General features: G+C 33.8%; 1 long non-coding RNA gene across 1 annotated transcript; it reads right to left on the bottom strand.

Moving 5' to 3' along the window:
• Positions 1–648: 648 nt before the first annotated feature.
• LOC146997235 (uncharacterized) lies at positions 649–6587 on the bottom strand. Its single transcript, XR_015041013.1, has 3 exons — positions 6348–6587; positions 3781–3895; positions 649–892 (listed from the first exon to the last, which is right to left on the bottom strand). It is a non-coding gene; the product is annotated as an uncharacterized LOC146997235 (long non-coding RNA).
• Between the last annotated feature and the right edge of the window lie 4213 nt (positions 6588–10800).

Raw genomic sequence — 10800 nt, 5'->3', positions numbered from 1 at the left:
GTATTACAATATCTCACAGTAGTTATCTTTTAATTACTCAAATGTCCAATATAACGTAATTCAAAACAGCTAAAGAAAGCTAATCCGCGAATTCGCTACAGTCAACAAGAGCAGTTTTCTAAACAAACAACAAACTAAGTAATTACTACACAATGAGAGGTTTTCCTCCTTTTATAAGATTTTAAAAGCGCGTGCGAGAATTTTCTGGTACTTTCTCGAAATCAAAAAGACAATTATTTATTTAATGTTAAATGCACGTGCTCTTGTATTTTTAATTTTCCGGCTTAGCTTTCTTCTTTTAATATTCGTCACGCGCTGCACTGCGCGGGAAATGAAACCATTTAATTTATAATTGAACTAACATTAGCTTTTTAAATACCAAATTCGTATCAATATTTAAAGCGGTTTGCCAGTAAACTGACCGATTCTAAGTCAGCCAATTTCTTTTAAGTTTCTCCCGTCCAGAAAGCTGAGAAAGAGGGGTATATTAGTTTGCAAACTTCAAAAGATACAGCATTTGCAAAGATAACTCTTTACAAGTATGGCGTCCCAACGGAGAGTAACAGACTCTTTTCATCGTATATTTGCAGAACATTGTTGAAGATTCTCAAATCCTATAAAAATATTCCTTTATATAGTACTTTGTAGGAGTATACACATGCTGGACGTTCATAACTTTCAAGGGGTTGTGCGACATATTGGGTGATTCGTAATTCTTTAGGCACTGATCCAAAGAGATTTGGTCCAAAGGTCTTCGACAGAGCAAAGAATCAAGCCAAAAATGAAAAATGGTGAACTCAGATGAGAAAAGATGTGGAGAAACGGTCTTCAAACTTTGTCGACTCAAGGAACACTAAGAACTGTAAGGGTTTTTCGGTGAAATCCATCCCACCTTTAGAAAAATATACCATAAATAAGTATTTAAAGTAGATCAATATGTTATATTTATTTTACGTAAAAAATATTTTTAATTTAAACATTTTAACATAAAACTAACGTAATTTAGTCATTATTATCATTAACCTGTACTACAGTTAACAACTACACTTGTCTATTTAGTGACTGGGGTGTGCTTCCATTTTTTTTTTTTTTTTTTTTTGCACGAACTTTTGAGGTCTAGCTGTCTAGATCTGTTGATTATGTGTAATGGCATTTCCTTTTCTCCGTTTAATTTGTTTTCATATTTTCCTTTAGCTGAAACATACGTTGAGAAAGATTTTTCATTTAAATACGCTGTTCCAAATGTCATTAAAATGTTTACAATAGCTGTGCGAAAAATTTCTGTGTATCCTGCATGAATGGAAAATTTATGATTTATTATAGTCCTCTAAGAGATTTTTCCTTCTTTTTACGAAATAAAGGAACTATTGTAATCACGAAAAATTCCGGTTACAATATTTCAGCCAAAATATAGATTTTGACAGCTATTAAATGCAATTTAACGATGTTTTTGCGTAACATGTGTACGTAAGGAGTTTTAGTTAATCTACGTGCAATATTTGTTTAATTATCAAAAATTTAAAATTGGTTTAAGTGCTGCTAAGCTTATTTTTTAACCATAACAGCCATTTTTGGTTAAAACTGAAACTTAGTAGAATAGTGAGTTAAATATTTCTGCACATTCAGTGTCCTTTTGCGGAGTGGGGCCAAAGCGAAACTTTTATGCATCGAATAACCTGCTTTCTTGCCGCCTGTTGGCCGAGTAGTTTGTTTTTGCGTAAAAAGTGTCACTTCAATTGTAGAGACTGTTTCTTTTAGTGGTTTTTAATTGTATTTGGTGTTTTATTTTTTTATATACATTTTTCAATGTTTAATCAAGATATTTTAAGGTTTTATGAAATTTTGCCTCATCGTGAAGTGAGAACTGAACTAATTCAATGAGAAGTCTATCTCTAATGAAATTCAAAGATATAAGTTTAAAAGAAATGCAGCAAAAATGCGTATAAATTAATATTCCGCGCCAGGAAGTCATATGGTGTCTTAATCAAATTTTTTCATTCAGACATATTTATTTTTTTTTCCTCATCAGAAGTATTCTTTTGGTGCTACTTTGGTAGACGGTTGCACGGATTTTTGGCGATTTATGTTGGCCGAATTGTTGGCGCGATTTTTACAAACGTCAGCCATCTTCAAAAACGCTGTTTTTACGCATAGTAAAGTATTCGAAACTTAAAAAAAAAAATAAATAAATATCGTTAAAAGTAATGGATTAATTTTTTGTTGAAAATGTCATTTTTTAAGATGGCAGGCAAGTGTAAATAAATACATTTACTATAAGTATAAAATACTAAAGTAAGGTTATTATTACTTTCATATAGCAAAGAAGAGAATAAAAACACCACTATAAAAACATTGAGCCAACGTTTAATTAGATTAAAATATTACTGAAATTGAATATCGAATTCAAAACCATCATACCAACATTTAAAAGAATTAGAATATTATTAAATTCAAATACTTTAAAATACGTTATATAGAATATAATTAACATTAAAACATATGGACAATAATTATCTCAGCAATTTCTGAAAATAGTGTATTAATTTTTTTAACAAAAATTGAAGTATACAATTATAAAATAAAAGAAAAATATGTACTTACATTTTTTTGAGTGTTTAACCTGTTGCTTATTGATAAGTAGCACAATAAAAAATCAGAATCATAATTTAGATAACATCTTTGAAGGAATTCGAAGATATAAATTAAATTTTAAAACGGCGCGGAAATGCATAAATTGTCAGTAACCAATCAGGGAGCTGATTACAGCTCGTTAATGCACAAATATTCTATAACCAATCAGAGAGCTTATTACATCACGGCTAGAATTAAAATTATTTAAAAATTCATACATAATAAAATCATTTTTTTTAAAAAATGCAAAATTTAATTGTATTTTTATATTTAAGAGCCATAAATAATGTTTAAACATTAGATTAAATTTATACATATTAAAACGAATTACTTTTAAAGTAAGGCGACGTCATTGATTACATCATCCACAACATAAAATTTCATAAAATAGGATAAACAATAAAATTTTTATTTCAAATAAAAATGTAAAATTAAATTGATTTTTAATATTTAAAAGCCATAAATAATATTTTAAACACGGAATTTATGCACAATAAAACGCATTATTTTTTTTAATAAAATGACAACAAAGTATCGGTTACCATAAATAACTTATCCAGCAATGGGTTTACCATAAGTTGTATTACTCGCCAAAGGAAAATCTCCAAAAAATCGCCAAAATCCGTGCAACCGTCTACCAAAGTAGCACCATTCTTTTATAGTTTCCTTCAGTTGAGAAATATTGTCTAAATCCAATTAATATTCGATAAGAAAACTGTTTACGTTTGCGAAGCATTGCACGGCATTCTTTGTTACACGTGATGACTTCGTGTTAAGTTTAAAACGTAATCTGTAACTAAATGTATCTTTATAGTTTCTCATTTAACAAAAACTAATAAACTAGTGTGAATGCTTTATAATATCCTTTTTGAAATTTTCTTTCGATTTTTAGAGCTCCGAAGCTTCGCGGAAAATAACTTGAAGAAAAAGTAAGAAATAGTAAAGATCTCAGATTCCATTTGTACTTTACGGAAAGTAATCGATCTCTTTTTCAGTAACGCATTACCAAGTTTAAATATCATGTTTTTTACATTTCGTTTAAGTCCGAATCGACACCATTTTACCTTTCGACGACTTTAACAGATGACCGCCGATGACATGAGTTTGAACAACGAAGACACATCATTTAGAATACGGCAAACCACTTACCATTTCCTTTTTTGAATTTCAGTCTGTGAGGATTTTTCTATTTCATTTTACGTAAAAAGATTAAACAGTCCCGCTGAAGACACATGATGACGACCTCTCTGGCAGGTGGAATTTTCTGCAGGGAGAACGGAGGAATAAGGAGTGTAAAACAGAGGTATTTTAGGCAAAAGGCATACAAATCTATGAAAGCATGGGGGATTGGCTTCAGTTAATAATGGCATATATGGCCGGACTCTTGAATTACGAAGAAAAAGAGGCTAGTATCAAACCATTTTAAGAGAAAGACGCTAGCATCAAAGTGTCATCAGTGGCTTACAATTTCGAACCCACTCTGATGTTGTTAGCGTGTTCCCTCAGTTAGGTAGATAGATTCAAGGCTAAGCTTAAGTTACTAACGGAGAAGGATGGCACTCTTGCCTCTTGTTGCAAATTAGTTGATTTCTCAACCGCATCGAAAACATTCGTCTTTCTATTTCTCGGCTACTTATAAGTATGCATCAAAAATGTTCCTCCAGATTTTAAAGAAATCAACTGATTGTACTCAAACTACATCTAACTGATCCGCAGAGTTTTTCAAAAGTGGTAGTTCGGTCTAGGTTAAATCTGAATGGGCTAGTGCATGGGCGTCTTCGCGGTTTTCCCCATATATAAGTGTATACAAGGCACTTTCTCATAGAACGTCTCCTACGAAGGAATCCCTTCCTTTAGGCATATAGCCCTTCCGTGCTTTGCCACATTCAAAATTAACCAAAACCAAATATTGTACTGACTCTACATCAAAAGCAGATGACAATATGTTTTCCAGGGTTTTAAGCGCGGTTACTTACATATATGAAAAAAATAAGTTTAAACGCACTAAAACTGATGTCTTGACTCTATCTAAATTTTCTAGCATTCAGTTGATTAACATTATATTAACTGGTTAGGATCTAATTCTATTAATTTATTTTAGTGCGAGAAGATGCTTGCACACTCTGTCAATTAAAAGTCTCAATTTTTTTGGCGATTCGCGATGTATTTTAGATATGGATAATAATTCGGTAACGTGACTTTTAATTATTAACCATTTATTTTCAAATCTGGCTATTACCGTTTTCCACAGAGATTCATAAGTTTCATCCGTAGTCTGAGTTTTCTTTGCCTGGCCAACAAGAGTCGATTGCAAATAACATAGGTTTTGTGACTCGGTTTACTACCGAGTGACAAAACTATGTTATTTGCAGTCGGTATTCATTGTCATCGATTATTGATTTAAACTGAACTTTAAAAAGAAACCCTACTTGGCAGTTTCAGTTGAATTTAGGCAAGGTAATCTCTGGCAGTTTAACTGAACTTTGCTTTTTTAATGCCGCAACATTACTACGAGAAACAGTATAATTGCTGCTGGGTATATTGCCCAGTTCTTCTGATAAATGTATAAAGCTTACCTCACATTTCTCGACGTCAACTTCCATTTCCAAGAAGACTTATCTTGTTTGTGCTCTTCCCAATCTTCAGAATTTAAAACACATCTTTATATACTTCAAATTTGTTGAAACTAATTTTAATATTGACCAGCTTACACTCGAGTTCTGCAGTGTCAACCACTGATTCATCGTTATGTTAGTCACAAAGCCCTTCAATCGCGTTATTTGTGCTTTCAGATGACCCTTTCTTCGTATAAGAACATTAATCTCTAATGACCTCATTTTCCTAATATTAGCAAGTTCTTCCAACAACAAATAAAGAGATATTTACTTCAAATATTACAGAAATGCTCCTGCTGATTGGACCACAGTTGTGGAATATCACTGCGAAATAACAAAATTTCTTCATTATCTAACCACTTAATTAGCAGCTGTACAAAAGCGAAACAAACAACAATCTATTAAAACATTAGTATTAAGAAAAATACTTTGTTCGCGCATGCTCGTTACAGGATCTATTGCTAAACAACGACAGTATAGGAGAACGGTTTCTGTTATCAGACGATTAGGAGCCAACTATAGTTATTAATAACATGAAATGGCCTGCTATTGTAATGTGTAGCCATAGAGATTTAATAACAAACAATATCAATAGCAATATAGAATAATTAGTAATTTATTCAATCTACTGCACGGGCAGTAAAGCAGAAATTTCTGGAATAATCTAATATGAAATGGCCAACAGAGGATCGAAAATTAACAACAAAGTTGGGAATACCATGTTTTTTTAATTTCAGAACATGAATATGAAATCTGGAAAGGTCACCTGCTAATACTTAATACTGCTAGCCGAGGCTACAACTACAAAACGAGCAAATATTTGCGGAACATTTGGGAACATCATTTTAGTTACCATTTTTAGGACAATCAGGCAGCGATTTAGACACCTCAAGATTATGGAAATAAATGCATGTGAAACATATAAAGGGAGAAGGATATATAAAATGTAAGACAAAGTCCCATAGGTTCCTCTGCGACACTAATAAAAGTATACCTATGAACAACGAAATATAAATCGACACCAAAACACTATTGAAATACCAAAATTAATTTCAAAATAAAATAATTAGAATTGTATATAATGAAACGCAGAATACATGCCTGAGACCGACAACCAGTTGGAGAATGGTAAGAATATCGCTCACTGTCTACTGGATTCCTAGCTGTGCCGGTTTCAGGGGGAGCTGTGCACCCCGTAATAGATGTAGTGCTAGAACAGCAGTGCGACGGAGCAAAAATAGTCAAACCATATAAAGTTCTGTTCCTCTGTCCACCTTTCCCTCTCCCTGCTCATTAAGGAAACTTATGGCAGCGTGAGCAACATACAGTTTCTCTTTCTTGTTGAAATATGGTGTGACACAGGTCCAGAAAATATGGTACAGCTATAATCTAATTCCGTAACAGGAGGTAGCCGAAATACTTGATATGGTTTGTTTTTGTTGTCTTGCCTATGATGAAACCTATTTATATATAGCCAGGGACAAAGATGAAAACTTCAATCGGCAAATTGTTGTTATCGTAGGAATTCGTTTCATGAACAAGACCCAAATTTTTATCATTTCAGCAAGAAGGGCCCGACAATGAAAAATGTGTGCAGAGGTCAATTCAGTGTCCGGGCAGTTACACAGTTTCTGTAGGTTTTCCTATCTACTGTGTCAGTTTTCAGTCCTCTGTGATGGCAAGTTCTAAGTTTCACTCTAATTTTTGTTAAAAGTCTATCTCCATTGATGTTATGGAGTTCCTGCTTTATCGGAATTGAAAGTTCCTTCAGTTTGTATTTGGCCGCGGCATTTTCGTCCCAGAAAATAATATTTACGTTATAATTATTGCTAAGAATTTGAGTCTCTTTTGCAGTTTATTTGCGTTCTCGTTATTGTGATGTTGACATTCGCTGCAATCACTAAAGAAAACAGACTTTATCTAAATATTTACCATCGTTTAGGCGAAAGTGTATTCGCTGGTGATTAGAGAGCTTGTATACAGGATTGCTTGTAGAGCTGCAATTAAACAACAGAAGACAATGAGTCCTTTTGGTTCCTCAGAAATGGGAAGGTATATGTACATGTCAAGTGCCAGAAAAGTTCCCCTATTGCTTTCGAAAAGACGTTTAAAGATTCTTAATATTTTCACTGCATTTTCATTACACGGGTTTTGATATGCTTAGTTTATCTTAATTCTGCATCTAATGTGATTCTTAAGTATTTTGGACATGATGTCTTCATTATGAATTTGCCTTCAATGTACAATTTTGGATTAACCAAATGTCTATGCTTCTTGCCTGTTGAAGATACATACAGTAGTCTTTTAAGCGGATTAAGCATTGATCTTGGGCTTTAAGCTCTGCGTTCATTTTACGATCCCATTTATTAGTTTCTGGAGTTTTTATATCTTTGCTGGAGTGCCAGATCGCGAAGTCATATGTGAGAGAGGCCGATTGAGTATCTTTTTTAAGGGCGAATGTCTGTCATATATAACAGGAAGAGAAGAGGACTTAAAATTGGAGCTTGGTGTACACCTGCAACTATTATCTTTCCCTTGATAAAATTTCCAAGATAAGGTCATTTCCTTCAATACCGTATATGGTTTATTATTTTCTGTCTCCATATTTTATCAGCTGAGGAAGACATATAAAGAAAAACAGCAATGATCTTTTTGGTATCGTTTTTGGAAACCATCGATGATAGAATAATTGGTTTTCCACTATATGTTATTTTCCATAGTGAGTCTTATAAAAATTTATCTTCCTATGTTTCATGAGGACTTCCGTGAATTGTGAGTGGATAATTCATTCCATCACCTTGCAGAGGATGCTGATTAGGACGATATGCCATAAAGTTCTTGCATTCTGTAGCGATTTATTTGGTTCCAGCAAAGGTACAATAACAAAAATCTTCCAACCAGACCAGACTTCCATGATGTGTTAAAGATGGTCAACATGCATTGTCTTGTTCTTACATTAAAATATTTAACCAATTCTCCAAAAATATAGTAATTTACAAGTGATTTATTTCCCTTAATAGTTTTGGTAGACATACCTACCAACATATATCTACTGTTAGCCCAGCTGCATCAAGGTTATTTCAAGATTGGTAAACAGTTTTAGTGAACGAGTTGTCAAGTGATTTAGCTGTTTTACGATACTTAACGTCTTTTCTTAAATATAGAGTTCTACAATGCTCGGCTCATTTTTGTTGCTCACTGGCAAATAGTTTTTCTTCTAGTCTGTTTCATCCCCCTGATAGCAATTTTATGTTTTCGTCCGTATTGTTTACTTAAGTTGATCTCTTTAATCAGTCTCTCTGTTTCATTGGGAGTCTATATCCTGGTCCTTGCAGTCAAGATTTCAATGTTCTTTTCTTTTTCTTTTGGTATGAATCTCTTAGCTGAATTGAAATTTTGCGTGAATCTCTCCATCTGTTCCTCAAATTAATCTTCTGGGATATGAATACTGTGGCAGAGGTTGTCGAAATATTAGGCGAAATCTGACCAGTCTGCCTTTCTAAAATTCCAAAATCTTTTTACCTTTTTCAGAAATTTCAGCAATAAAATTGAGCTTCATAATAACAGGTCGATGGTTATTCGTTGCATTATCAATGATCTTCCATGTACAGGTATTGGATATGTGATAATACACCTCAGTGAGATCACGATGAAAGGCAAGTGTTTTGTCCATCGTTTAAGGTAGCAAATTTGGGTCTATCAATAGATCCATTATCTGCTTTCTCTCCACATCCAGTGAATGCAAGCCGCAGGTTTACCTTATAGCATTAAAATCGACCAGCATAGTAAGGAAAATCTCTATGTCGTATCACTTAGTAAGAGGCAATCGACCATTAAAACGGCCTGTGCCAATATATTACTTGCCATTTAAATGCGTGAAGAATCGAATACGTTGTATCCAATAATATGGAAATACTTGTGCATATGCTGTGCTAGAACTCAGAGATTACTAATGACGGATCCTTCTGTGCCGCCGTTCGTAAAATAAGTGAAACATGAGGCGATCGTGTGGCGCCATCTGTCAGCATTTTAGATGACTCGAGCTCTGGTGGCGCTATCTCTTGCAGGATGTATTGTAATGCATTTTTAAAATTTCCTAAAAGTTATTTTTCTGATGAGCTTTAATTGGCATCAAGTAAAATGATGAAAAACACAATTTTCAGTACATTGAAACACGGTTCACAAGACAAAAAAATATTTACACACAAAGTCGTTTTGCTTTGGGAGGAACAAAGTACATCGCGTTTTGTAATTTGACAAGTAAATGTATAAGTAAAGAAAATGAAGTAAAATCTTGGCTTGCCGTTGTTCAATTGTGAAATCGTAATTTCCAAGTTTTTTGATGATATTCTTGGAGTGACTGTCACATTTCGTGAAAATGTTATGAGAAGCTTTCAGAATTTCACAGTTCGTGGGTTTACGTTTTAAGTCATTGTGAAGAGTGCTGTTTTGTACGAATCAAGGTGCATTTCTAATTATTCGGATGGCCTTGTTTTGAATTATTTGTATTTTTTCGAGGTGAGTTCTTGCAGTTGCAGCCCACGCTGGGGAAGCATACAATAAATTTGGGCGGATCGCTTGTAGATAAAAACTGTTTTTGTAGCAAGACTAAGTATAGAATTTATCCTTATGAGTGCGTAAATACTGACTATTGCTTGGTTGGTTTTTTTACAGATATTTTCGATATGGTTTTTGAGGGTTAGTTTTTGATCGAGATAAACGCCTAAATATTTAACACATTTTTCATTTGGAATAGCCAAATTATTATAAGAGTTCTTTTGGAAATATATTGTAGTAGATTTCCTTTCAATGATTTTAATTTTTCAAGCGTTAAACCACAGATAGATATAGTCTATCGCATTTTGGAGGTTTCGGATGGCTCTTTTCGGATTGGTGGATTTGCTGAGAATTGCAGTATCGTTTTCATATAAGGCGATAATGCCATCCTTATGGCTGGGATGAAGTCAGATATTTTATAGAGGGTTTCAGCACGTGAGTCTTCTCGGTAATAGACACGTTAACCAGGATGCAGCAGTGTCTTTGGACGAGGATTTCCATGGCCTGAATTTCCGTGGTTTGGATTTGATTAATTTTTATCTCCCTCTATTGGACAATATTATTGCAAGTAAAGAAAGCAGGTCCTCCTCCACTTCCGTCTGTCCTATCTTTTCGAAGAATAGTACAGTTCTTATTGTTAAATTATAAATTTATATTTAGCATAGTCTTTCGAAGGCAATCAATATGAATGTCATCATTCTTTAGGTAGACCTGAAATTCATCTTTCTTGCTTTGTTTCTCGTTTTTATTTGGTGTCCTCATAGCACACTTCAAATCTTGCTCCAAGGCATGATCAGAGGTAAACGCATAGGCTGCCCTGCACGCGATAGCAGTATTCGTAGATGCTGAATTTACACTCATCATTGAAAAGGATGCCATTGCCCGATGGGTTCGACTGCATGTTTGTCCTCCTAATTTATTTTGCTACAAACTTAAGTCAATGGAAGCATTCCCCAATCCGCCATCCGATTATGCGTTCTCTTCATGCTTGTACGGG

Source organism: Stegodyphus dumicola, chromosome 5 (genome assembly GCF_044657685.1).
Source record: "Stegodyphus dumicola isolate Sdum_Otavi_A_Nest chromosome 5, ASM4465768v1".
Classification (NCBI taxonomy): Eukaryota; Metazoa; Arthropoda; class Arachnida; order Araneae; family Eresidae; genus Stegodyphus; species Stegodyphus dumicola.
The sequence above is the reverse complement of the archived record's forward strand: the minus strand, read 5'-3'. Positions and strand labels throughout refer to the sequence as shown.